The sequence below is a fragment of the Marmota marmota genome, unplaced genomic scaffold (genome assembly GCF_001458135.2).
Source record: "Marmota marmota marmota unplaced genomic scaffold, marMar, whole genome shotgun sequence".
NCBI lineage: Eukaryota > Metazoa > Chordata > Mammalia > Rodentia > Sciuridae > Marmota > Marmota marmota.
Window position 1 is genome coordinate 27573115 of NW_025999977.1, and position 16138 is coordinate 27589252.

Consider the following 16138-nt stretch of genomic DNA (forward strand, 5'->3'; position numbering starts at 1 on the left):
TCACAGAACCTCATTAATCTCCCCACAAAGTACTCTGCATGTCTCTAACCAGGTCATGTGACCACTCTGGGGCTGATGGCTGTGTCTGAGGATGAGGGGAGTACTCTGAAGGGAGAGCTGGACAGCCCAGACAGTCTAGATGAACGAATTCCCTGGAATGAATGGAGGAGGGGCGCTTCCTAAGAGGAAGGAATGAAGAAGGACAAGGGTGAAAGTTGTCCCATGTTTGCAGCCACCACTACAGCTTTCTCTCCAGTCTCTCTCCATCGTGTGTCCTGTTCTGCAGTCACCTGAACTTGATGCCATTCTCCAGTTATCCCAGATCCCTTCACAGTTCCATGCTGGTCCATCTTTCTGGAATGGTCTTTCCATATCTTTTCCTTGTTTACCCACCAATTCCAGCTCATCATTATCTCCTTTGGGAAGCTTTCCTCAACCCTGATTCCCACCACCTAAAGGGGATTTACATTCAAATTGACTGAGCCATGAGGCCATAGCAGAGGCTCAAATAAAAGCAGGCTCTGTGGTTCTGCCACATTAGCAGCATGGTGTCTGAGGGCGCATCTGGGCTGGCCTTGGAGGTGTAAAGTGCCATCTGTCCAAAACAAAACACGAGTGCTGGGGAACTCCTCATCCCCATCAAGCAGGGACTGCATGGGGGGAGAGGGCTGCGAGGAGTTGGCTGCCCACAAAGCTCCAATTAGCCCCCAAATTATCTCCTGCGTCACGTGTGCAAGGATTTCTAACCAAAATTTGCTGGAAAATGGATTCTCAATGCTTCTGTCTATTTACCTAATACTTAACCCAAGGATAACAACACACATACAAATTTAAAATAAAACACATGTTGGTTTTTTTTTTAAATAAAAATTTGAAACAGATGGTCTCTTTTAAGACAAATATTTATTCCCCTGACATTTTTTTTCACTTACATGTTTATATTTTTAAATATAGGCTTTATGCAGAGACCTTAGCGATGTCACGATAATAAAATCCATGTTGTTCATAATTGTCTATTTCCTAGAAATGCGGGGCTGGGAGCAACCTCAAGAAGCTATCCCTGGCATCCCCTCCTCCAGGCAGGCCGACGTGCGACCGACCAGCTGAGACCAACTGGTGTTTATTCTGTTTATCTTGGAGCCTTTTGAGGAAAGAGGCTGTAAACTCTTTCTTACTGACTCATGGACTCTCCACCGAGTTGCGGATCCCTGGGCTGGGTGAAGAGTTCCTGGATCGGGCAGAGTTCAGGGCAAAGTTACCCAGGGTGTTTTCTTTCCCAGTGTCTCCCTTGTTACCTTCTTATTACTCCTTGGCCAGGGTTTGCAATGCAGCCACTCTGGCTTTGTTACTGTGTCCTGTTGTGACCCGTTTCCATCCTTTATACCAACCTCCTATAGGCTTAGCTCTCATCTTGGTGGGGGCCATCAATTTTTCTTCCCCCTAAGGTAGGTGAGTATTCAAAGGAAGAATCAACAGGAGTATGAGATGTTAGGCAGGAAAAGATGGATACTTGTCATTGACAAGAAGGAGCTAATCTTTAGTCTGAGGGAGCTTTCCTTTGTGAGAGGTAAAGTGACCTTTTCTGTATTTTTGTATCAGTTAGCTTTTGCTGTGCAACAAATCACCCTTAAAATGTACTGACTCAAAAATAACAAAATATTATTTTGTGCTATTTTACTGTGGGTAGGGTGGGCAGATTGCCCAGTCTGGACTGGCTTGGCTGGGGTTGAATGGTCTAAAAAGCTCACATTCCTGTCTGGTGTTTGGTCCTATGTCAGCTGGAGTGACAGAGAACACTCAGCCACGTGTTTCTCAGCGTGCAGCAGGCTAGCATGTGTTTGTTCTCAGGATGGCAGTTGCAAGGTTCTCGAGAGTATCAAAAGGGAGCAAGTCCTAATGTGTAAGTACTTTTCAAATCTCTGTGTTATGGTAGTCATTGTCCCATTAGCCAAAGCAAGTCACAGGGCTAGCACAGAGTCAGAGAAGAAGGGATAGCAGGAGGCCATCTTTGTAATCTTCTTGAAGACAGAAGGGAGATGTCCCCGTCTTGGTTCCTATGAAATCTACATGGCCTGATAAGTTTCTCAGAGAAAGAAAAGCTTACATTTCCTCATTCCAGTTGAGGATAAGATTCAGTGACATTCTTCTGTGCTACTCTTCCATGCAACATCCTTGAGGACAAAGACTTGTATATCTCCAACTTTCTGCATAGTGCTGAGCAATTAGCAGATGCTCAAATAGTTTCAAATGAAAGAATGAATGAATGAAAGAATGAATGAATGAAAAATTGTCTTCCTAAAAAACAGAGATAGGCTAACTTGATTTGAGTTCACCTTAACTCTCTTTATTTGCTTAATAACTAAATACATATGAAATAACTGACCTTAAACCATCCTAGGTAGTGAGTAGTTTGAAAACATAGGTCAAATCAAGTCCCCGTCTTGCTTAAATGTCTTCAAAGGCTCTTTCTGTTAGTCTTATAATAAAATCCAGGCTCCTTATTGTGACTTACAAACTCAACATGATCTGGTCTCTGCGCTTCCTGTTCCATCTCCCTATTTCTCTTGGCCCCTCTTACTTACTACATAATGGTCTTCTGTCTATTCTCAGAACACATACATATGTCACATTAAAGCTTCCCTGCTCTCACTTGGAACTTTTCTACTCGAAATGCCACCCTTTCTGGCTCTGTTCTTCACAAGGCTGGCTTCTTCTTTTCATTCAGACTTTAGTTTAAATGTCATTGTCAACCCTGAAAGAGACCAGTCAAGCCTGATCACCTACACTAAGGTAGCAACTCAGGGATTCTTTACCTTCACATCATTTCCACCTTCTACAAAGCTCTTGATTCTCCCTATTGTTGTCTCTGCTTATTTATTTATTTATTTATTTATTTATTTATTTATTTATTTATTTTTAAAGAGAGAGAGAGAGAGAATTTTTTTTTAATATTTATTTTTTAGTTTTTGGCAGACACAACATCTTTATTTGTATGTGGTGCTGAGGATCGAACCCGGGCTGCACGCATGCCAGGCGAGTGCGCTACCACTTGAGCCACATCCCCAGCCCTTATTTATTTATTTTTGTTCACAGTCTGCCCACGTCTCCCACTAGAATTTTATTAGTTCTAGGACAGTACCTCATATGTCCTGTTTACTATTATCCATCCAGCATCTAGAACATTCCTTGGCACACATGTATGTGCTCAAGAAACATTGGAGGTAATAGAAAACGGTTGCCTACTCTTTTTTATCTTAATTTCTTCTTTCTCCTTGATTTTATGGGTAAACAAAGAAGCTCCTCCACTAAATTACTTCGGGGCAATTGAATCGGATTCCTTCTCTATAATATTTCCCCAAACATAAGCACTTGCTACCTGATATAGAAACACATGAAAGACCTGCTAGAGGGTCTCCATTTGCATGGGTTGCTTGAAAAAAAGAAACAAAACCAAAACTTTAGACTTGGAAAGTTAAGATCACACAGCAATTATTCTGTGATTTCCTTTTTTGGCCACAACATTTATAATGTGATTTTTTTTCCTTAAAAATATTTTAAAAGTTAAAAAAAACAGTCAAATCAAATGATACCAAAGGACTTATAATGAAAAGCAATGATTTCTTGTCCTTCCTGCCCTGCTCCCCCGTCTCCCATTCTGCTGCTGAGAGACATTGCTTTTATCTGTTCCTGTTTTTCAGTTCTAAATAATATGCTTATGCCATTCCTCTTTGATTTATCAACTTCAGGCACGATCTTCTGCCTTCTGGTTCTGATAGATGAGGATCCAGCTCTTGATAGCTCTCTTTCATGTTGCAGACTTTCCTCAGTGTCTGGTGAGCCTTGGTTGTCTGTTGGTGGGTGAGAATGAGGAACTGGAAAGTCAGTGGGAGCTCTGGTTTATGGCTGGTCACTGGGAAGCTTTGGTTAGGGTGAATGGGTACTGGGTACTGGGGTTGAAACACCAGGATGTGGGGACCTTCCTTACTCTGGCCACTACCAATGACCCTTGCTGCTCCTCTTCTCCCTGACAGTGACAGTTCTCTATTTCCATTCTCCCCTCCTTCTCCTTTGTTTCTCTCTCCTCTGCTCTTTTCTTTCACTGTTGCCCAGGGCCTGGTGCAGAGGCTGCAACTGCTTCTGCCAGCTGAGGTCAGGGAAGTGGTAAAGTGCCTCTGACCAATCTGTGTACAGAGTTTGAATTACTCTCCCACTTCTCATTTCCACCACCCACCTTGTCTGCTGACACTGAGTTGAACCCTCTCCCAGGAATGACCAGGTGGGGCTGCTACAGCCCCTTCTAGAAGGTTCTAGGTGGTCAGGACTCCTATTCTGCCACCTAGTTTTCTTTGTTGACTAATTCTGTTCTATTGGTTTTAAATTTTCCAGAAATGGACTGACATTTTACCTCTGCTGAAGGACTCCTCCCATTTTTTTCTTATTAAGGAGTTTTATATTTTTTAAAAATTAAATTTGAAGATTTCTCATGAAGGAGAGAAAGTGAAGGCTCATCTGCCATGGGACAATCTTGACTCTTCTTTCACTTAAAATCATTCTATGCTGCTCAATTTGTATTTTCATCATTTTTCTTAAAAAGATATTTATTTTGTAGATGTTTGCTCTGATAAAGTCATGACATCCTTAGTCCACCTACAATAAGATATATTTTTCTCCATTTGTTCCCATGCTGCTGTCTTGTAGGCCCAGCCCAAGCAGTTGGTCCTAAGGTCTCCTCCTTCCTTTGCAAATTCTTGCTTATTTTCACATGCTGATTTGCCCGCTTGATGCCATCAGCAAGTTCTCTGAGAACCTTTGATCAGGGCAGCAAACTGGGTTTCTTTCATCAAGTCAGAGGCTCCCTGATGGTGGGGTCCACCTCCCTGTCAAACCAGGGACCCCTAAGGCTGTGAATGAGGACTGCTTATAAAAGGGACTGCCTCCTTCATCAGATTGGAGGCAACCTACCTACTCCTCCATCTCTCCTTGGACCAGGAGGATTTTATAGACATATGTAACATCTGTATACATTTGCAAGTACAAATAATGGTGAACATGGGGTTGGAGATGAGACAGTCCAAGGAAACAAGATGAGACAAGCCTGAGGAAAAATAACTGTGGTGTCCAGGCTGATTGGGTCTTAGCTGGCTGTCATTCTCTCTGTTTTGTTAATTTGTTCTGATTAGTTATACATAATAGAAGAATGCATTTCGATTCATTGTACACAAATGGAGCACAACATTTCATTTCTCAGATTTACGTGATGTAGAGTCGAACTACGTGTGCAGTCATACATGTACCTAGGGTAATGATGTTCATCTCATTCCACCACCTTTCCTACCCCATGACCCCCCTCCTTTTCCTTCCCTCCCCTTTGCCAATCAAAGTTCCTCCATTCTTTCCATGCCCTCCTTCCCCCATTATGGGTCAGCATCCACTTATCAGAGAGAAGATTTGGCTTTTGTTTTTTTGGGATTGACTTACTTCACTTGGCATGATATTCTCCAACTCCAACCATTTACCTGCAAGTGCCATAATTTTATTCTCTTTTAATGCGGAGTAATATTTCATTGTGTGTACGTACCACAGTTTCTTTATCCATTCATCTGTTGAAGGGCATCTAGGTTGGTTCCAGTTTAGCTATTGTGAATTGAGTTCTATGAACATTGATGTTTGTGGCTGTTTCACTATAGTATGCCGATTTTAATCCTTTGGGTATAGAACGAGGAGTGGGATACCTGGATCAAATGGTGATTCCTTTTCTAAGGAATCTCCATACAGCTTTCATAGTGGTTGTACCAATTTGCAGTGTCACCAGCAATGTATGAGTGTACCTTTTTCTCCACTTCCTTACCAACACTTATTATTGCTTGTATTTTTGATAATTGCCATTCTGACTAGAGTGAGATGAAATCTTAGAGTAGTTCTGATTTGCATTTTTCTAATTACTAGAGAAGTTGAGCATTTTTTTCATATATTTGTTGATTGATTGTATATCTTCTTCTGAGAAGTGACTGTTCAGTTCTTTAGCCCATTTACTGATTGGGTTATTTACTTTTTGGTGTTAAGTTTTTTATATATCCTGGAGATTAGTGCTGTCTCTGATGTGCATGTAGTAAAGATGTTCTCCCACTCTGTGGGCACTCTTTTCACATTATTGATTGTTTCCTTTGCTGAGAAGAAGTTTTGTAGTTTGAATCTATCCCATTTATTAATTCTTGATTTTATTTATTATACTTTAGGAGTCCAGTTAAGGAAGTCAGGACCTAATCTGACATGATGAAGATTTGGGCCTACTTCTTCTTCTATTAGGTGCAGGGTCTCTGGTCTAATTCCTAGGTCCTTGATCCATTTTGTGTTGAACTTTGTGCATGGTGAGAGATAGTGATTTGATTTCATTTTGCTGCATATGAATTTCCAGTTTTCCCAGCACCATTTCTTGAAGAGGTTATCTTTTTTGCCAATGTATGTGTTCGGCACCTTTGTCTAGTATTAATGTGGGTTGGTCTCTGTGTCTTCTATTCTGTACCATTGGTCTACATGTCTATTTTGGTGCCAATACCATGCTGTTTTCATTATCATAGCTCTGTATATAGTTTAAGGTCTGGTATTGTGATGCCTCCTGCTTCACTCTTTTGCTAAGAATTGCTTTGTCTATTCTGGATCTCTTATTTTTCCAAATGAATTTTATGATCACTTATTTTATTTCTACAAGAAATGTTGTTGAGATTTCAACTGGAATTGTATTAAATCTGTATAATGCTTTTAGTAGTATGGCCATTTTGACAATATTAATTCTTCCTATCTAAGAACATGGGAGATCTTTCCATTTTCTTAAGTCTTATTATTATTTCTTTAGCTGGCTATCACTCTTAACCTCAGAGGTACTCTCTCTTGAACTCTACTAAGGCTTTCCTGACTTGAGGAGCCTGGCTGTTACCTTTCTCCAACAGCTCTGGCTTCCCTTCAAGAGGGCCTCTACAGTTGGGTGATGGTGCCTGTCTGTAGTCCCAGCATTTTGGGAAGCTGAGGCAAGAGGATTGTGAGTTCAAAGCCAGCCTCAGCACCTTAGTGAGACCCTAAGCAACTTAACGAGACCCTGCTTCAAAACAAAATATAAAAAGAGGTGAAGATGCGGCTCAGTGTTAAACACCCTTGGGTTTGATCCCCAGTACTGGAAAAAAAAAAGAGGGCTTCTATAAGTCAGGTGTGGTGGCACATACTTGTAATCCCAGGATTGGGTGGCTGAGGCAAGAGGATCTCAAGTTCAAAGTCAGCCTCAGAAATTTAGTAAGGCCATGAGCAACTGAGACCCTATCTCAAAATAAAAAACAGACTAGGATGTGACTTAATGGTTAAATCCCGTGGGTTTACTCTCTGGTATCAAAAAAAAAAAAAAAAAAAAAAAAAGAGGGCCTCTATAGGTGAATGAACCAACCAGAGACCTTCTCTGATCACACAAAAGAAATCTGTTGCCCTTACAACAATAATAATAACTAGAGGACCAGAAAAACGGAAGTGCTAGTCTTACTGGGCTCAAGAAAGGCCCATATATTTGAGTCATTTTTTTCCCATCCCTTCAGTGCATTACCAAAGTCTAATTTGAATGAAATCCAACTGCACTGGAAGCTGTAAGTAAAAACTCAGTTATGGGTATGTGACACTATGAATAATTACATGGCTATGGGTAAGGAAAGGATGGAGTCAGGACTGATCAATAATTCAAAAGGGAAAACTCAAATTAGCAAATTAACTAAGGTAGTTATATCACAAATATATTATAGGATGACATGTAACCATTATAATTTCTTTTTGTGAAATACTTTTATGAGAGACCTATACAACTTTCTGTGTAGTATAATTGCATTTTAATTAAAAATATCTGATAAGCAGATGCTCCTCTACTTGCATTGGGGCTATGACTTGATAAACCCATCATAAGTCGAAAATGCATTTAATCCACCTGCTTACTGAGCCTTGCAGCTTAGCAACACAGCACATGGCACAGGAGGGTTGTCTCCCTTCATGATGCTTCCTTAACTGGGAGCTATGTCTTGCTGTTGCTGCCCAGTCCTGTGAGAGGATGGTACTGCATATCCCCAGCCTGGAAAAAGATTAAAATTCAAAATTTTAAGTACAGTTTCTACTAGATAATATTATTCTTGCACCATCACAAAAATAAAAAATATAGTAAGTTGAATTATTATAAGTCAGGGACCATTTTTCTCTATTCTATAAGTTCATTTTTTTTGGGGGGGGAGGGAATAAGCACCCTCATTTGATAAGATAAACAATCCTTTTTTTATATTTTATTTCAAAAAAATTTTTTATATTTTGGTACCGGGGATTGAACTCAAGGGCACTCGACCACTGAGCCACATCCCCAGACCTTTTCATATTGTATTTAGAGACAGGGCGTCACTGAGTTGCTTAGCGCCTCACTGTTGCTGAGGCTGGCTTTGAACTTGTGATCCTCCTGCTTCAGCCTCCCGAGCTGCTGGGATTACAGATGTGAGCCACTGCGCCCGGCTCAGTCCTTTTTTTTTTTTTTTAATATTTTTTAAGCTGTAGATGGACACAATACCTTTATTTTATTTGTTTATTATAATTATTTTTTTAATGTGGTGTTGGGGATTGAACCCAGTGCCTCATGCATGCTAGGCAAGTGTTCTACCACTGAGCCACAACTCCAGCCCCAGATAAGCAGTCTTTATATTCTGGATTTTCTGTTTTCATCATTAAGTGAGCATTATTATTTTTCAATGATTTCTTTTCCCCCAGAAAATAGCATATAGAGGGGCTGGAGTTGTAGCTTAGTGGAAGAGTGCTTGCCTAGCATGTGTGAGGCACTGGGTTCAATTCTTAGCACCACATATAATTAATAAAATAAAGGTCCATCAATAACCAAAAAATATTTTTAAAAAAAGAAAATAGCATGTAGTATATAGAAAGTATTTACCAGAGCTTGCACACTCTGATTCTTACAGAATTCAGAAAGGCAATGAAAAAGAGTAAAGTGGACTTGATATAAGAAAAATCAACTACCAGAAATGTAATCAAGCATTCTTTCATTTCTACTTGACCGTGGCTTAAGCACATATAACATAAACACGTAAGATATTGGAGATTACATATTAAGTTTGAAACTGAAAAACCTAACATTTGAAAAAATAGAAATATGTAATTATTAATTTTTTTTCTTTCATACCTCATTACTTCTTTGCTTTAGAACCGAAATGTGACACTTTTTCTTTGGCCTCAACATGTCAATGTTGAGTCTTGCATTTCATATTGTGAAGTGCTGTATAGAATTCAACCTTGAATCTTTTAACTGAAAGCAATAGTTTTATTTAGTTTCATAATGGAAAACAGCTGTTCATGGCTGAACATGGATAGAATCTTTGTACGATGGTTTTTATATTTAGGGTAACCACTCCTGAGATATTTGTAGAATTCTGGCATTCTAACATTGCAAATTTTAGTTTTTAGGACTAAATTGTAGTCCAAACATTCCATTTATGGCACAAGGTTAATTGAGAAAGACAAATTTTAAAAGTTCCGTGTATGTACAATATTAATTGAGAAAGGTGAATTTTCATAAAATTATAATCTTTTTTGGAAATCTGTCTTTAACTCCACAATTTGTGGAAAATAGTTGAAGTAACCTCTTTCATTTCTGAAGATTGATTTCAGCATAGGAAAGTGGGCCAGATTATTCTTCACTAAATGAGTTTCCCTAGGATAAAATTCCACTAAGAATGAACAAACTGAAGAGCCCACTCGAATACTTGTGAAGATTTTTATAGAGAAGCACCCAAAAGTGTTGGATGGCTTGTGATATTTATTGAAAAAGTTAATCTGTGATCCAATATTTGCTGGTTGGGTGAGTATTTTTGTTGGCTGATATGAACATGCTACTAATTTTTCCACTGTTCTCCCCATCCCACAAACAAGAGACCCCAACATTACTATCTTTCATTTATTAGATCAGATGAATGTCACCACTATTGCTTATCTAATTCATCAAATAAAGCATTGAAATCTATCCTTTGACCATTGGGAGTGTCTCCAGAGGCCCATAATATGTTCTATTTTAACTTTTTTAGCACTTCTTGGCGAATTATTTAGTTTACATGATTGTGTGAAATCTGCCACCTTGGATTTAAGTTTCATAACAAGGTCAGTGTTAATGCTGACCATCTCAGGAGCTCTGTTTCATAGCCAAGCTTACTAATCTTGACCTGTCTGTTTTAAATTTTTCAAGACTTCTCAACACACAAAGCTAAGTCATTTCCTGAAATTGTGCCTCTGATGGACACCATGCCCCAAAGTTCTCCAATCGCATTGAAGTCTCTTTGGAACCATAAATAAATATAACTGACTGGGTGGTATTATTTAAACGGGGCTCTCTATAAGCTTCACTAGGAAATGCCACAAATGATTTAACTTTTTCACACAACCTGTCCTGTAAGTTCTCAGCCATGTCGTCATCTCGTTGAGCAACACCGTTTCTGTTTAGTCTTCCATTTGAAAATACTTGTTTTTGTTCAAGGCAGGAATTTCTGTCCTTAGTAGATATTCTTTTATAAACTCACCATTCATAAGAGGTTGTAATGCCTGACTGATATTTTCACCTTCTCCATAACTTCATTTCACAATTGCATCACTTGTTTTATTTGCATTGAAAAAGAAAACATATTGAAACATCAGTCCTTTTTTTTTTTTTAGGTCATTAAGTTTCCATATACCAGTCATGGCCTCTTTGGTTAGACTGTTTTGATAGATATACATTTCATTTGCATGTCAAACTTGGAAGATTGTTTTTAACTGATACACATAAGAATAGATATTTTCCAAATTTCTTTGCCAACATGCAGACACAACAGCCCTCTTTGTTGCTTCTTGGTTCTCTCTCTCTCTCTCTCTCTGTATGTATGTATGTGTATATATATATATATATATATATATATAATATATATACACACATATATAGTTTATAACTTCAAAATGCATGCACATGTGCACATACATATACATAAGTTTACTTGCTTCTTAAATCTATTAAAGATAAACATAGTTCAGGATGATGATTGATAAGTACTGACCCTCAGACTCAGTGATGGGTAGAGAATAGGTTTTGTAGGGTGTGTAGCAATATGGAAAATTGCTCAGTTCTAGTGAACTTATTCCCTGGTGAAATGTGATTCCATTCCAGAAATTCTAAATTTCTAAAACTTTTTTATAATGTATATATAAAAATGTGGTTTTATTTCAAGGATATGGCTTGATGAATTTTCATAAATAGAACATGGTGGAATAGCCTGCAGCTAGGTCAAGGAACAGAACAATATCAGGATTCATAGGGCCCCCTCACACTCCCTTCCAGTTGGATCTTTTACTTTTTAAGATAAGAGCATGTGAATTCCTATGTGAACTGTTCAATTCATCTTAAATTTTGTCAAGTAATTCAAAACACTGAAAACCAAACCACTGTGGGTCAAACCCATCAGAATGGGCCCAGAGGACTCCAGTTGAAACTTTGGGTGTCCATGCTTTTCTCAGTGTCTGGCAGCTCACACCACGCTTCCCCTCTGGAGGGGTGGGCTCAGCTTTGTGCTTCATGATCCCAAACATGGTTGATTGGTGTCTTTCTTTGGGATTTAGGAAGCAGGAAGGACACTGGAATACTCTTCAGCCAGTGATGGTGTTGAACGTGGTGCTGCTGTGGCCCCAGGACTGGAGTGGACCCTATTCTACCTTGTCAGTGACAGCAAGAAAGCTGGTGTCTACAGAGAAAAATGGAGCAGATGTGCAGAGGAGGACAGATCTAACACACAGTGAGAGGGACTGAGAGAGTCGGAGAAGCTACCCACTTTTGCAATTTCCAGTCCTTGGTTTCAGACCCTCCTGAGACCAGTGTACACTAGAGACTGTGGAGCTAAATTAGGCTGTTAATACTTCTCAAAGAATTCAGGAGAAGCAATCAGGTGTGTTAACCATTGGTGAGAGCCAATGACTGGCCCTCAAGTGGGCAGGGGTCTCTCTGTGAAAGGAGTCTGTCCACTTAGAGCTAACCCCTAAGCCAGTGAGCTGGAGTAAGGGGTAAGCAGAAGATGGAAGTTCGCTCAGGTGAGCTCATAGCAGGGTTCTTATTTAAGGAATGATAGAGATTGAATGATTATTCTTAATTCTTCACTCTCTCCCTGTAATAGAATTACATGTTCATGCCTTTTGCCATATAGCTTTGCACATATCCTACTAGAATAGGTGAAAAAAATATTCCCATCTCTTCAATGGTGGACGTGGTCAGTTGACTTGCTTTGGATAATGAAATACAGATGAACTTGACAATGAGGTGAGGTGAGGTCTTCAGAGTCATGGAAAGTTGCCACTGGCTACCAACCTCCCTTTTTTTGATGGTACTAGAGTTTGAAGCTCTACCACTGAGCTACATCCTCAATCCTTTTTATTTATTTATTTTTTAAATTTGAGACAGTATTCTCTCAGTTGCCCAGGCTGGCCTCAAATTTGCTATCCTCCTGCCTCAGCCTCTTGTGTTGCTGGGATTACTGGTATGTGCCACTGCACCCAGCTCCACTAGTCTTTTCTTGTATCCTTCCATCCATAATGAGAAGAGTCTGCCCCAGGAAGTTGAGGGTCCCAGAAATATATGAAACTGATCTGTACTTGACCCAGTGCTTGATTCAGAGCCTCTCAACCCAACCCACAGATTGTAAATGGGAAAAATAAAGATTATTTTTTTTTAAATAAGCCACTAAGACTATGGGATTGTTTATTACTTGGTAATGGCTGACTAATACAGAGAAGAACTGAATCCTAGGAAAAATGTACAATAGAAGCCAAGGAGCCTGGTAGTACCCAAATGGGCCCAGCCTGGAGAAGGGGAGGGGAGAGTCAGACTCAGAGGCAACATGAGTAGTCATGTGGATTCTTAGAGGTCATCCCAGAGGGCACCAGACCCATGTATGATTGGAAGAGGGAAATGAGAGTGGTCTGGGGGAAATACCTGTCACCTCATTGATCATCTGGCTTGAAGGGAAAATCAGGAGGAACACAGGAGCCAAGCAGCTGTAACTGAGCTGGTGACATTATTCTAAGCCATTGTGTCAGCTTGGGCTTCATACACTCCCCAGGTTGGTCAGCACTGACCCAGAAACTGGGCACAATGGTGGATCTTGTTGTGAAGGACCTGGGAAGGCATGAGCAGAAAAACAAATTGGAGAATATACAATCTCAGCTCCCAAATGCTTCCAGGTGTCTCTGTGCACGGGTGTGCATGTGACGGTTTATCTCTTATAATAAATCTGTTGGTTGCTGTCTACCTTCTTGCTGTGTTCATTTACAGCTCAACCCAGGGTGGGTTTGAGGCTGGGAGACCGATACCCTTTGTGACCCTTTCACTCAGTTTCTGCAAACCTGCAGCCTTGAACGATGCCTGCAGAACCACAGACCCCATAGAACAGCTAGCAGAGCAGGGCATAATGTGGTGGTCAGTGGCTTGTGTTGCCATAGTGGGGGATGCTGGGCAGGAGCACAGACAGAGGGTGTTTCTGATTTTCTATCTTGAAATTCCTTCCCTCAGGGGCTTCCAAGCTCAGGAAGCTCTTGTCATCTCCTAATTGAGGCAGATGAGGATGCGCGTTCTGTTGGGAGGCATTTCCACTTAATCAAGGCCAGCCATATTCACGCTCTAGGATTAGGCAGAGAGCTGCAGGTCTGCACAGTTGCTCAGGCAGCCTGTTTTCTGTCTTCGCTACCTTGTTATCTGGCCCTTCTCTGAATTCCTGTAGCTTTTCCAGGACTTAAACAATGAGATTAACAGCTATCATTGTTTGAATGCCTACCATATGCTAGGCTCTCATGTGAATCTTTTACAAATATTATTGATAACAACAACAGCAAAGATAACTAATATTTATTAAGCATTTACTATGTGCCAGGCACTGTGCCAAACTCAGCCCATATATTAACTCATTGAGAATCCTGACAATAAGGCAACGTGGGCCTCATTATTTTTACATACAAGTAATAAATGGTGGAGTTAGGATTTGGATGTAGATTGGTCTGAGTCCAGGGCCTCTGCTGTTTTAATTTGTGATGTGCTCTTGCTTGGTCTTGCTCTCTAGTCAGGCCAGGGCACTGTTAGCTGAGATAAGCTGGGGCAGACACAAAGGGCTAGGACATGAAATTAGAGCAGGAGGGTGAACAAAGTGTGATGATCCTCCCCAAGAAGTTTAGTAAGCAGGTGGGAGCCCTGGCCCATGCCTGTAACCCCAGCAGCTTGGGAGACTGAAGCGGGAGGATTGTGAGTTCAAAGCCAGCTTCAGCAAAAGTGAGGCACTAAGCAACTCAGTGAGACCCTGTCTCTAAATAAAATGCAAAATAGAGCTGGGGATGTGGCTCAGTGGAAAAGTGTCCCTGAGTTCAATCTCTGGTAACTAACTAAATAAATGAAGAAATCCAGTAAGTTGTTAATAATAGGAACAGGATAGGATCCAACAGGAAGCACAGGGAGGCTTTGAAAGATGAGATGAGCAGAGAAATGGAAGGTCCCCGAAGTCCTCAGGTGTCCCGACAGGCAATGGGGCTGTGCAGGGTGCAGGAAGCCTGACAACAGGGGGCAGACCCTGGGTATTGGACAGGGGTTCAAGGGCAGAACAGCAGATGCTGGAGCAAATAGAGCTGGCTGGGGCACAATTCACAGTTCTGGCTCTGCCCTTTCCAACTTACCTCCTGAGTTTCAGTTTCTTTATCTGTGAGATGGGAATGATAATATTCCCTTCTTCAAAGGTAGAAATGATAACCAAGATAAAAATGAAGCACCCTCTGTGATTCTCAGTGTTGAGGAAACGTCTGATGGGCAGATTGCTATACTTTGAAGACACTGTCTCAGGCACAGGGACTAGGTTATTACCACAGGAAGCCAAATAAAGAGTCCAAGGGGCAGCATCCTAAAATTCCTTCTGAGATCAGTATTTGTTAGAAACTGAAGGTGATTAAATGACATCAGTCTCATACAGAAGGGTGGCTAAAGCAGGGGGGACAAGCAGGTACTGCTATTTTTATGGATAAGTTTTAGAATTCTGACTTTGTACAGCCGAAAGTCTCATTCAGGGCTTTGACTTCCAGTCTGATGCCTTTTCAATGACATGGTGCTGCTGGCAAATAAGCACTTGACAAAATATGTATCACCATGTCAATGGCACATGCACTATAGTAATTTTAAAACATTTTTGCAAATTCTTTGACATTCCTCTCATTAAAGGGTAGCATTGATTACTCTCTCTTGAACATGGACCACCCTTGTTCCTCATGTAGAGAATGCTGTAAAAGTGGTCTTCTAAGATGGTTAGAAAGGGTGAGACAGCTGCTGCCCACCTCCCTCTCTCAGGATGTTTGCCCTTGGAACGAATCACCATGTTAGGAGGGAGCTCAGGCTACTAGAGGAGCCACATGAAGTTTTGAACTAACAGCCCCAGCTAAGGTCCCAACTGACAGGGTCACTTGCCAGACAAATGAATGAATGAGAGAGACCAGATGATTTGGTTCTAGCATTCAAGCTGCTCCAGCTGACATCAACTGGCGTAGGGATGAGCTGTCCCCAGCAAGCCCTGGCTAAACTGATGTTTCTGAGAAAAATAAATGCTGTTGTTTTAAGCTTTTAAGTTGTGAGGTGGTTTGTTATGCAGCAAGAAACAAATGGAACATGCGCAATGGCCGGCTGAGCACAAAACAGAAGCAGCCGGCATAGTTTTAAGAGCTTGTGTTCTGAAATCAGACACTCACTTCTCAAATTTTGGCTCTATTGGCAAGTGTCATAGCTCTTGAGACTGTTTTGTCCTCTGGAAGATGGTGATAATAGCCATATTAAACTTATGGGTGTTGCATTAATTTGCTTGAGAGTCAGCAAAATACCACAGGCTGGGTAGCTTAAACAACAGAAATTCGTTCATTATGGAGACTGAAATGTTATGTCACACGACTAAACTGATCAGGCTCACTCCAAATGAATTTGGGGACTAAATAAAGACACAGACACAGAAAGTACCTTTTCTTTGGGTTCAGTGATGGCTCCTCAGCCGCAGCTCCCACAAGGTGGGCAAGGCAGGCTCAAGAAAGAGAA

The 16138-nt window shown here is 40.8% G+C and overlaps 1 long non-coding RNA gene across 1 annotated transcript in view; it reads left to right on the forward strand.

Annotated features, from left to right (window-relative positions):
• The window catches only part of LOC125617195, a 31829-nt gene extending 19062 nt beyond the window's left edge, over positions 1 to 12767 (forward strand). Inside the window, exon 2 of the long non-coding RNA XR_007348104.1 lies at positions 11659 to 12767. This is a non-coding gene — a long non-coding RNA (uncharacterized LOC125617195). The remainder of the gene's footprint in view (positions 1 to 11658) is intronic.
• The last annotated feature ends 3371 nt before the right edge of the window (positions 12768 to 16138 follow it).